Here is a 12,727-nt window from a genome sequence, read left to right as displayed (position 1 = left end):
GGAATTTTACCGGAAACTTTCCGGGAATTTTACCGGAAAGTTTCCGGAAAGTTTCCGGATTGCTTCCGGGAATTTTCCGGAAAGTTTCCGGATTGCTTCACGTGTGCGAAAACTTTGTTGTCTGATTTTTTTCACAAAATTTTCACGAAACTGCCAGGAAACTTATTTTTTGGTAAAGCTGGTCCACACATACATCTGTGAAATAAAAAACAAAAAATCGGATTATTTTCTTTCACGGTCCAAATTGTCAGAAAATGTATTGGATCCTATTGACTCTGTTCCTGAGTTCATTCTGGTGCTTGTTTATGTCCCACAAACACCATCCACAACACCCAATAGACACACAGTGCAAACAGGAAGTGAGACTCTCAGACTGACGGCTGTTGTTAAAATGAAACTTTATTGATGAGTGCTACATGGTTCAAGCTGAAGGATCGACGGGTGTGGTGGTCCAGTTGGGTGGAAAAAATCTGGGAAAATTACAATTTTTTTCTGGATTTCTTCTCATGTGTGAAACAAAGGAAACTGTCAGCAAACTTGGTAGAGTAGGTCTACAGAAAACATCTGTGAAATCTCTGAAAAATTCCCGGAAAGTTTCCGGGAAAAATAAGGAAACTTTCCGGGAATTTTACCGGAAACTTTCCGGGAATTTTTCGGAACTTTCCGGGAATTTTCCGGAAATTTTCCGGAAAGTTTCCGGGAATTTTCCGGAAAGTTTCCGGATTGCTTCACGTGTGCGAAAACTTTGTTGTCTGATTTTTTTCACAAAATTTTCACGAAACTGCCAGGAAACTTATTTTTTGGTAAAGCTGGTCCACACATACATCTGTGAAATAAAAAACAAAAAATCGGATTATTTTCTTTCACGGTCCAAATTGTCAGAAAATGTATTGGATCCTATTGACTCTGTTCCTGAGTTCATTCTGGTGCTTGTTTATGTCCCACAAACACCATCCACAACACCCAGTAGACACACAGTGCAACTGAGGCTGGTATGATGTCATCAGTTCTGATGGTATTCGGTCAGAAGTGTCAGACATATTAACATGTGGAGGCTGATGTTAGCATTTTGCTGGAGAGAATGTTGTCTCTACATATAAAACGTGTAAACAGGAAGTGAGACTCTCAGACTGACGGCTGTTGTTAAAATGAAACTTTATTGATGAGTGCTACATGGTTCAAGCTGAAGGACCGATGGGTGTGGTGGTCCAGTTGGGTGGAAAAAATCTGGGAAAATTATTTAAAAAATTCCGGATTTCCTCTCATGTGTGAAACAAAGGAAACTGTCAGCAAACTTGGTAGAGCAGGTCTACAGAAAACATCTGTGAAATAAAAAATATCAGGAATTTGTCCTTCACATGTACATTTATGAAAAATTCTGTGAATTTTCCGTGAAATTCCCGGAAACTTTCCGGATTGCTTCACGTGTGTGAAAACTTTGTTACCAGAATTTTTTAACAACATTTTCAGGAAACTGTCAGGAAACTTTTACTTTTGTGTAAAGCTGGTCCACATATACATCTGTGAAATAAAAACCAAAAAATCAGATTATTTTCCTTCACAGGTCCAAATGGTCAGAAAATGTATTTCATCATATTGACTCTGTTCCTGAGTTCATCCTGGTGCTTGTCTATGTCCCACAAACACCATCCACAACACCCAATAGACACAGAGTGCAGCTGAGGCTGGTGTGATGTCATCAGTTCTGATGGTATTCGGTCAGAAGTGTCAGACATATTAACATGTGGAGGCTGATGTTAGCATTTTGCTGGAGGGAATGTTGTCTCTACATATAAAAAGTGTAAACAGGAAGTGAGACTCTCAGACTGACGGCTGTTGTTAAAATGAAACTTTATTGATGAGTGCTACATGGTTCAAGCTGAAGGATCGACGGGTGTGGTGGTCCAGTTGGGTGGAAAAAATCTGGGAAAATTACAATTTTTTTCTGGATTTCTTCTCATGTGTGAAACAAAGGAAACTGTCAGCAAACTTGGTAGAGTAGGTCTACAGAAAACATCTGTGAAATCTCTGAAAAATTCCCGGAAAGTTTCCGGGAAAAATAAGGAAACTTTCCGGGAATTTTACCGGAAACTTTCCGGGAATTTTACCGGAAACTTTCCGGGAATTTTACCGGAAACTTTCCGGGAATTTTACCGGAAACTTTCCGGAAAGTTTCCGGATTGCTTCACGTGTGCGAAAACTTTGTTGTCTGATTTTTTTCACAAAATTTTCACGAAACTGCCAGGAAACTTATTTTTTGGTAAAGCTGGTCCACACATACATCTGTGAAATAAAAAACAAAAAATCGGATTATTTTCTTTCACGGTCCAAATTGTCAGAAAATGTATTGGATCCTATTGACTCTGTTCCTGAGTTCATTCTGGTGCTTGTTTATGTCCCACAAACACCATCCACAACACCCAATAGACACACAGTGCAACTGAGGCTGGTATGATGTCATCAGTTCTGATGGTATTCGGTCAGAAGTGTCAGACATATTAACATGTGGAGGCTGATGTTAGCATTTTGCTGGAGAGAATGTTGTCTCTACATATAAAACGTGTAAACAGGAAGTGAGACTCTCAGACTGACGGCTGTTGTTAAAATGAAACTTTATTGATGAGTGCTACATGGTTCAAGCTGAAGGACCGATGGGTGTGGTGGTCCAGTTGGGTGGAAAAAATCTGGGAAAATTATTTAAAAAATTCCGGATTTCCTCTCATGTGTGAAACAAAGGAAACTGTCAGCAAACTTGGTAGAGCAGGTCTACAGAAAACATCTGTGAAATAAAAAATATCAGGAATTTGTCCTTCACATGTACATTTATGAAAAATTCTGTGAATTTTCCGTGAAATTCCCGGAAACTTTCCGGATTGCTTCACGTGTGTGAAAACTTTGTTACCAGAATTTTTTAACAACATTTTCAGGAAACTGTCAGGAAACTTTTACTTTTGTGTAAAGCTGGTCCACATATACATCTGTGAAATAAAAACCAAAAAATCAGATTATTTTCCTTCACAGGTCCAAATGGTCAGAAAATGTATTTCATCATATTGACTCTGTTCCTGAGTTCATTCTGGTGCTTGTCTATGTCCCACAAACACCATCCACAACACCCAATAGACACAGAGTGCAGCTGAGGCTGGTGTGATGTCATCAGTTCTGATGGTATTCGGTCAGAAGTGTCAGACATATTAACATGTGGAGGCTGATGTTAGCATTTTGCTGGAGGGAATGTTGTCTCTACATATAAAAAGTGTAAACAGGAAGTGAGACTCTCAGACTGACGGCTGTTGTTAAAATGAAACTTTATTGATGAGTGCTACATGGTTCAAGCTGAAGGATCGACGGGTGTGGTGGTCCAGTTGGGTGGAAAAAATCTGGGAAAATTACAATTTTTTTCTGGATTTCTTCTCATGTGTGAAACAAAGGAAACTGTCAGCAAACTTGGTAGAGTAGGTCTACAGAAAACATCTGTGAAATCTCTGAAAAATTCCCGGAAAGTTTCCGGGAAAAATAAGGAAACTTTCCGGGAATTTTACCGGAAACTTTCCGGGAATTTTACCGGAAACTTTCCGGGAATTTTACCGGAAACTTTCCGGGAATTTTCCGGAAAGTTTCCGGATTGCTTCACGTGTGCGAAAACTTTGTTGTCTGATTTTTTTCACGAAACTGCCAGGAAACTTATTTTTTGGTAAAGCTGGTCCACACATACATCTGTGAAATAAAAAACAAAAAATCAGATTATTTTCTTTCACGGTCCAAATTGTAAGAAAATGTATTGGATCCTATTGACTCTGTTCCTGAGTTCATTCTGGTGCTTGTTTATGTCCCACAAACACCATCCACAACACCCAATAGACACACAGTGCAACTGAGGCTGGTATGATGTCATCAGTTCTGATGGTATTCGGTCAGAAGTGTCAGACATATTAACATGTGGAGGCTGATGTTAGCATTTTGCTGGAGAGAATATTGTCTCTACATATAAAAAGTGTAAACAGGAAGTGAGACTCTCAGACTGACGGCTGTTGTTAAAATGAAACTTTATTGATGAGTGCTACATGGTTCAAGCTGAAGGACCGATGGGTGTGGTGGTCCAGTTGGGTGGAAAAAATCTGGGAAAATTATAAAAATTTTCCGGATTTCCTCTCATGTGTGAAACAAAGGAAACTGTCAGCAAACTTGGTAGAGCAGGTCTACAGAAAACATCTGTGAAAAAGAAATATCAGGATTTTGTCCTTCACATGTACATGTCTGAAAAATTTCCACAAATTTTCCGGAAAGTTCCCAGCAATTTCCCGGGAAAAATACCGGAAACTTTCCGGAAACTTTCGGGAAATTTATCGGGAATTTTGCGGAAAGTGTCCGGAAAGTTTCCAGATTGCTTCACGTGTGAAAACTTTATTGTCAGATTTTTTTCACAAAATTTCTGGGAAACTGCCAGGAAACTTATTTTTGGGTAAAGCTGGTCCACACATACATCTGTGAAATAAAAAACAAAAAATTGGATTATTTTCTTTCACGGTCCAAATGGTCAGAAAATGTATTTGATCCTATTGACTCTGTTCCTGAGTTCATTCTGATGCTTGTTTATGTCCCACACACACCATCCATAATACCCAATAGACACAGAGTTGCAGCTGAGGCTGGTGTGATGTCATCAGGTCTGATGGTATTCAGTCAGAAGTGTCAGGCACATTAACGTGTGGAGGCTGATGTTAGCATTTTGCTGGAGGGAATGTTGTCTCTACATATAAAAAGTGTAAACAGGAAGTGAGACTCACAGACTGATGTTGTTAACATGAAACTTTGTTGATGGGTGCTACATGATTCAAGCTGAAGTGTGAAGACCAAGTTGGAGGATCGACAAGTGTGGTGTGTCCAGTTGGGTGGAAAAAATCTGGGAAAATTATAAAAAAATTTCCGGATTTCCTCTCATCTGTGAAACAAAGGAAACTGTCAGCAAACTTGGTAGAGTAGGTCTACAGAAAACATCTGTGAAATCTCTGAAAAATTCCCGGAAAGTTTCCGGGGAAAATAAGGAAACTTTCCGGGAATTTTACCGGAAACTTTCCGGGAATTTTGCGGAAAGTTTCTGGGAATTTTGCGGAAAGTTTCCGGGAATTTTTCCGGAAAGTTTCCGGATTGCTTCACATGTGCGAAAACTTTGTTGTCTGATTTTTTTCACAAAATTTTTGCGAAACTGCCAGGAAACTTATTTTTTTGTAAAGCTGGTCCACACATACATCTGTGAAATAAAAAACAACAAATCGGATTATTTTCTTTCACGGTCCAAATTGTCAGAAAATGTATTTCATGCTATTGACTCTGTTCCTGAGTTCATTCTGGTGCTTGTTTATGTCCCACAAACACCATCCACAACACCCAATAGACACACAGTGCAACTGAGGCTGGTATGATGTCATCAGTTCTGATGGTATTCGGTCAGAAGTGTCAGACATATTAACATGTGGAGGCTGATGTTAGCATTTTGCTGGAGGGAATGTTGTCTCTACATATAAAAAGTGTAAACAGGAAGTGAGACTCTCAGACTGACGGCTGTTGTTAACATGAAACTTTATTGATGAGTGCTACATGGTTCAGGCTGAAGGATCGACGGGTGTGGTGGTCCAGTTGGGTGGAAAAAATCTGGGAAAATTACAAAATTTTCCAGATTTCTTCTCATGTATGAAACAAGGAAAACTGTCAGCAAACTTGGTAGAGCAGGTCTACAGAAAACATCTGTGAAATAAAAATATCAGGAATTTGCCGTCCCCGTGTACATGTCTAAAAAATTCCGGAAAACTTTCCGGTAATTTTCCGGAAAAATATTGAAAATTTACTGGGAAATTTACCGGAAACTTTCGGGAAATTTACTGGGAACTTTCAGGAAAGTTTCCGGGAATTTTGCGGGAATTTTCAGGAAACTTTCCGGATTGCTTCGCATGTGTGAAAACTTTGTTGCCACAATTTTTAACAGAAATTTCAGGAAACTATCAGGAAACTTTTACTTTTTGGTAAAGCTGGTCCACATATACATCTGTGAAATAAAAAACAAAAAATCGGATTATTTTCCTTCACAGGTCCAAATTGTCAGAAAATGTATTTCATCCTATTGACTCTGTTCCTGAGTTCATTCTGGTGCTTGTTTATGTCCCTCAAACACCATCCACAACACCCAATAGACAGAGTGCAGCTGAGGCTGGTGTGATGTCATCAGTTCTGATGGTATTCTGTCATAAACTAAAGTGTCAGGCACATTAACGTGTGGAGGCTGATGTTAGCATTTTGCTGGAGGGAATGTTGTGTCTACATTATAAAAAGTGTAAACAGGAAGTGAGAATTTTCCGTAAAGTTTCCGGGAATTGCTTCACATGTGTGCAAACTTTGTTTTCAGATTTTTTTTTTTACGACAGCATTGCTTTAGGGAATGTTGTCCCTACATATAAAAAGTATATACAGGAAGTGAGACTCTCAGACCGACGGCTGTTGTTAAAATGAGACTATTGATGAGTGCTACATGATTCAAGCTGAAGTGTGAAGACCAAGTTGGAGGATCGACAAGTGTGGTGGTCCACTTGAGTGGAAAAAAATCTGGAAAAATTACATTTTCAAGATTTCTTCTCATGTGTGAAACAAGGGAAACTGTCAGCAAACTTGGTAGAGCAGGTCTACAGAAAACATCTGTGAAATCTCTGAAAAATTCCCGGAAACTTTCCGGAAAAATTCCCGGAAACTTTCCGGGAAAATTCCCGGAAACGTTCCTCATTTTCCCCGGAAAGTTTCCGGGAATTTTTCCGGAAAGTTTCCGGGAATTTTTCCGGGAAACTTTCCGGATTGCTTTATGTGTGCGAAAACTTTGTTGTCTGATTTTTTTCACGAAACTGCCAGGAAACTTATTTTTTGGTAAAGCTGGTCCACACATACATCTGTGAAATAAAAAACAAAAAATCGGATTATTTTCTTTCACGGCCCAAATTGTCAGAAAATGTATTTCATCCTATTGACTCTGTTCCTGAGTTCATTCTGGTGCTTGTTTATGTCCCACAAACACCATCCACAACACCCAATAGACACACAGTGCAACTGAGGCTGGCATGTTGGAAAAAATCCAGAAATCTTCCGGGAATTTTCCATATTTCCTCACGTGTGAAAAATGTGTTTTCAGATTTTTTTGTACGAGATATTTTCGGGAAACTTCAGGAAACTTAAATTTTTTGGTCAAGCTGGTCAAAACATAATTGTTATGATTTTCCTTCACCTATGGGGTTAGGGTTAAAAAAATGAATTTGTATAGTTTCTGAGAATTTTCAGGAAAAATGTTGGGAATGTGTAGGAAATCCTGACATTGTTATCTCAGACCAATCATATCGACTCTGTTCTTGAATAAGGGAAACTGTCAGAAAACTTGGTAGAGCACATGTACACAAAACATCTATGAAATTAATATTTCAGGATTTTGTACAATTAGAAAAATTCAGGAAACTTATTGGAAACTTTCCGGGAATTTTCCGAGAACTTTCTTGATTTCTTCAAAAGTGTGAAAATCGGATTATTTTCCTTCACAGGTCCAAATTGTCAGAAAATGTATTTCATCATATTGACTCTGTTCTTGAGTTAATTATGGTGCTTGTTAAGACTTTATTTATTTAAAACTTACTAAATTTTCCAGATTTTTTCTCATGTCTGAAACAAGGGAAACTGTCAGCAAACGTGGTAGAGCAGGTCTACAGAAAACATCTTGAAATAAAAAATATCAGGATTTTGTCCTTCACATGTACATGTTTGAAAAATTCCTGAAATTTCCGGAAACTTTTTGGAAAATTCCCGGAAGTTTTCCTGAAAATTTCAGGGAACTTTCGTGAATTTTTCCGGAAAATTCCCGGAAACTTTCCGGGAAATTTTCGGGAACATTCCGGAATATTTCTGGCAGTTTTCTGGAAAATTTCCAGAAACCTTGGAAACATCAGTGAAATAAAAAAAATATTAAGATTTTGTCCTTCACATGTACATGTTTGAAAAAATTCTGGACCCCTGTTTGTTTTCAGATTTTTTTTGTGTAATTTTCTGGGAAACTCAAGGAAATTAAATGTTTTGGTAGAGCTGGATTACACATACACCTGTGAAATTAAAAAAAAAATTCTGATTATTTTTCCTTCATATGTCCAAATTGTCAGAAAAAAATTAATCCGTAAAGTTTCTGGGAATTTTCACTCTGACACTGATATCTCAAGCCAATCATATTGACACTGTTCTTGAATAAGGGAATCTGTCAGCAAACTTGGTAGACCATGTCTACAAAAACATCTTTGAAATTAAAATTTCAGGAATTTGTACATGTTGGAGAAATTCGGGAAAAATTCCAGGAATTTCTCGGAAACTTTTTGTGAATTTTCTGGAAAAATTCCGTAAAAATAACCCTAACTATAACCCATTTCCTGATTAACTTAAATAAAATACCGGAATTTTTAGATAAAATTCTGGGAATTTTCCTGAAAAATTCGGAAAAAAAATCTGGGGGAAATTGGGGAAAAATCTGAAAAAAGCTTTGGGAATTTTCCAGAAAAAATCCAGGATTTTTCCAGAAGAATTCCAGTAACTTTCTGGGAATTTTTCAGATTTCTTCTCACGTATGAAAAAACATTTCAGATTAGTTCTAATCCTAAATATTTGGGATACTCTCAGTAAACTTTTAAACTTTTGGTACAGCTGGTCATCTGTGAAATAAACATGTTCTGCAATGTGGAGGAGGAAAAATTAAAATAAAAATTTCAATGTTCTGGGAAATAACATATTTTTTACTTTTCAGGAAAAGTTCCAGAGATCTCTGGAATTTTTCCTGAAAACCAGGGAAATTTTGATTTTCCTGATTTTCAGGAAAAATTCCAAAGATTTTCAATTGCTTTTTTTTTTTGCTGGTCAGAAAAAGATTTCAGGAAACTTTCCGTGAATTTTCCGAAAACTTTCCGGGGATTATCCGGATTTCTACTAATGTGTGAAAAATGTGTTTTCAGATTTTTAAACTTGAAATTTTCAGGAAACTTTTTTATAACCAAAAATGTCCAAATTTGTCTTTGAAAAAGATCAAATCACCACTGATGAAGTGTTAACCTTGATCCTCAGTCTAGAGCTCAGCCTTTCATCCTTGACCAGCAGATCTAAGGTTGGATTTCTTCACGTGTGAAAAATGTCTTTTCATATTTTTTTATATTACATTTTCGGGAAACTGTCGGGAAACTTTAAAATGTTTTGGTAAGGCTGGCCCACGCATACATCTGTGAGATAAAAAAAGTTGAATTTATTCCCTCACATCTACAAATTGTCAGAAAAAAAATTAATCCATAAACTTTCTGTGAATTTTCAGGATTTCTTTTCATGTGTGAAAAATGTTTTCAGATTTTTTTTAAATCTGAAATCCTCAGGACATTTTAAAGTTTTTGGTAGAGCTGGTTTTACAGAATTACATACAGCTGTGAAATCAAAATTTTCAGCAAGGTGCAGAAAACTTTGACATCTATATATCTCTATGATATCTCAAGATGATCAGATTCAACAATGAATTTATTAAATTATATTGACTCTGTTCTTGAGTTAATTCCGGTGTTGGTTTATGGTCCACATTACCCAATAGACCAGCAAATTTAGATTAATCCTCCACTGAAAATAGTCCCTACTACCTCCTCCTGTGTGAGAAAATGTTCAGATTTTCAGAAATCTTTGGTAGAGCTAGTCTACACACACAGTCAGGATGTTTGCTTCACATATATTTTTTTCTTTTGCTGGAAGGCATGTCCTTCAGGTCCAGGTAGTGCTTCTCATGTGGTCCTCGGAGGCCTAAACACACAGAATACTGCAGATGAATACAAATACACACAGTAACTGAGTACATTTACTTTGTGTACATTTTCTTCTTCTTTACACTGTTACTGCACTACAGATACTTTTTAAATTAGATTAAGACTAAAATAACTTATTTTACTTTAACTTTAGTATTTATAAGCAGTACATAAACATGTATTATATGTAAAACAAACTCAAACTGCTGCTGTAACTGGTGTAAAAACTGTTAAGGGTTAGGTTAAGTGATTGATAACAGCTGTGATCATGTTTAATGATTTGGGTTTCTACCCACTCTGAAAAAATTCTGTGAATTTTCCGATAAAAATCAGAGGGAAAAAAAATTGGGAAATCCGAAAAAGTTCTGGAGAAAAACATAAACTCAATATTTTTCGTCCAGTCTTCACTACAGTCTGTTAAATGAATCTGGACAGATGTGGAGTTAAACTGCAGCATACAGTTTTTATATTTGTTCACATGTAGTCAGATGTTCACTCACTGTGAGCTGAACGAGCTGTTCTGTTGATACCAGAGTTGTGTGTTGTGTGTTGTGTGTCTGGTGTCAGTCGCTGCTGTTCTCAGTGTATTTATGTGACAGACACAAAACACAAACTGCTCTCATGAAGTGTTACCGACTGAACACAGACTGAATGAATGTGTCGTGTTTTCACCTCCATCACTGTTAAACAGCATTAATGACAAACCTCCTGCAGTGTTTTCACATCAAAGTGAATCACTAACATCTTTTCTTTTTAAAGGATCGGAGTAATTATGGAAGATTTGACAGATGATAGTTCACCACTTTTTATTCAGTTCATTATTTCAGTGATTTGATGAACTGTGATTGGTTGCTGTGATTGTCTGAGCTGCAGGATGTGATCAGACGGCTCCTTTACTGTCAGAGGACGGTCACATGTTAATGCTGCCATGTTGACAGACTTTCAGGCAGAGACACATAAAGACAGGAGGGACTTTCTATCACATTTTAAGTGTTTCTCACACAAGAGTCTGACAGGACGTCTGTCGACTGCTTCAGAGGACAAAGAGACAATAATAAAGTAGAGACGGACTGTGATGAAGGTTTCAGAGGCTGACAGGTGAGTCAGCAAGTGAAAGGCTGAAGGAAAATCATCTGTATGTGATGTTCAGAAGACAAAAACCAAGACTGACAGGGTGAAGTCACCGAGTGTCGTGTGTGAAATGTGTTGATAAATCCAGATGTTCAGATGTTCGAACTGCTGGAAATCAGACTAAATACTGTTTACTGGACATTAATGCAGCATTTTCAAGCCTGTTAGCTAACATGCTGCAAGCTAACAGCTAACATGACACATGTGTCAGTGAGAAACAGCAGCTCGTAGCAGTGATCATGCTAACAACACATACACAAGAATTAATTCTTGAATTACTCACAAGTTTTCATGTCACTCCAGACAGAAGCTCTCAGTGGTTCTGATCCGCTTTAAACATCTGTGACTCACAATCATGAAGCTGACAGGTGTGCAGCAGCTGTCTGAAGCTGTGGTGCTACCAGCTACATGCTAACACCAGCATGCCAACATGTTTACCATGTCACTATCTTAGTTTAGCATGTTAGCAGCATAGCTTACAACATCAGTCTGTCCGCCATTTTGTTCCCAACAAATCTCCTCATCTCTGTGACGTTCATGTTCCCCTCAGGACAAACTGAAATCACTGTGATGATCCTCTGACTTCATCTAGCGCCACCATCAGGTCCACATGTTCCAGTACCTGCAGAACTGATGACATCACCAGCCTCAGCTCGACTCTGTGTTTACTGATGATTAGCTCATGTTAGCATGCCAATCATCATGTTCCTGCTGTCGATCACATCAGTTTGTTTTTATCTTCTTTTTCTTCAAACAGAAAAAAAGAGAAAACCTCCAAAGTTTAGATTGATGGGAGGTGTCATGGCGGAGTGAAGACACAAACTCCTTACTTATTACTTACTTATTTAAATCATCAAGTTATCCGAACCACACACACATTTCTTGTGTGTAAGATTTTGTTGTAAAACTTGGCAAACAGCAGGACTTCATAATAAGCTGAAAGCCCGGCGCGAGCAGCCCAAAGCCCAAATATCGAGAAGACGGGGAGCACCGGGGGCCACAGGAAGCGACGATATGCCCGCATTGGAGGACTAACGGCCCGGTTTCCTTATTTGGCTGCAGAGCGCAGTTAGACAGGCTGTTTGACCGCTGAAATGTGTGCGCTGCTGGAGAATATTCCCCCTGATCACAGTCTGTAAGTGGTGCTATGTTTACTGTCTGTGTCGAACTGCTGTGATATTATAATGAAGTTTTACATAGAGACCAGTTTAATTTCACACGTTCTTGTGCATTTGAAAAACAACCTAAGGCTACCACTTTAAAGTGAAACTCTTGCCAAAATGCAACCTAGGCTTTTTTGTGAATGTGTTTGAGTCAAACCTTCATGTAAAAGCATAATTACGACGAAAAAGCCACTTTTAAGATTCACCGTAGTTTCGTTTCCGGGTCAAACTCATTTTCAATGGTGTGCAGGGGCAACTTTACGGTAGCATTAAAATCGCTATTTTTAAAACACTAAGGGCCAGATCTACTAAGATCCCAAATTGCTTGTACTAATCTGCGTGCGCAATCTAGAAATTTGCGTTTGGGGTTGAACCGCGGTTTGTGGGCGATTTAATAAGAGTGATAGCATAAATGACAACAGGCGCAAACGTGTTGGAGACACGCCTAGTTAAATGAGGGTTTAGCGTGTTTCATGGTTTTCAGCATGGCGAGTTTGAGAGAGCGAAAGCGCAAAGTGAAATTCGACCCTTTGGAATTAGAAGTGTTGGTAGAGGAAGCGAATAAACATTTCAATGAGCTGCAGCAAAGGAATC

Source organism: Pagrus major, chromosome 6, assembly GCF_040436345.1.
Source record: "Pagrus major chromosome 6, Pma_NU_1.0".
Taxonomy (NCBI): Eukaryota; Metazoa; Chordata; class Actinopteri; order Spariformes; family Sparidae; genus Pagrus; species Pagrus major.
This window is presented reverse-complemented; position numbering follows the sequence as displayed.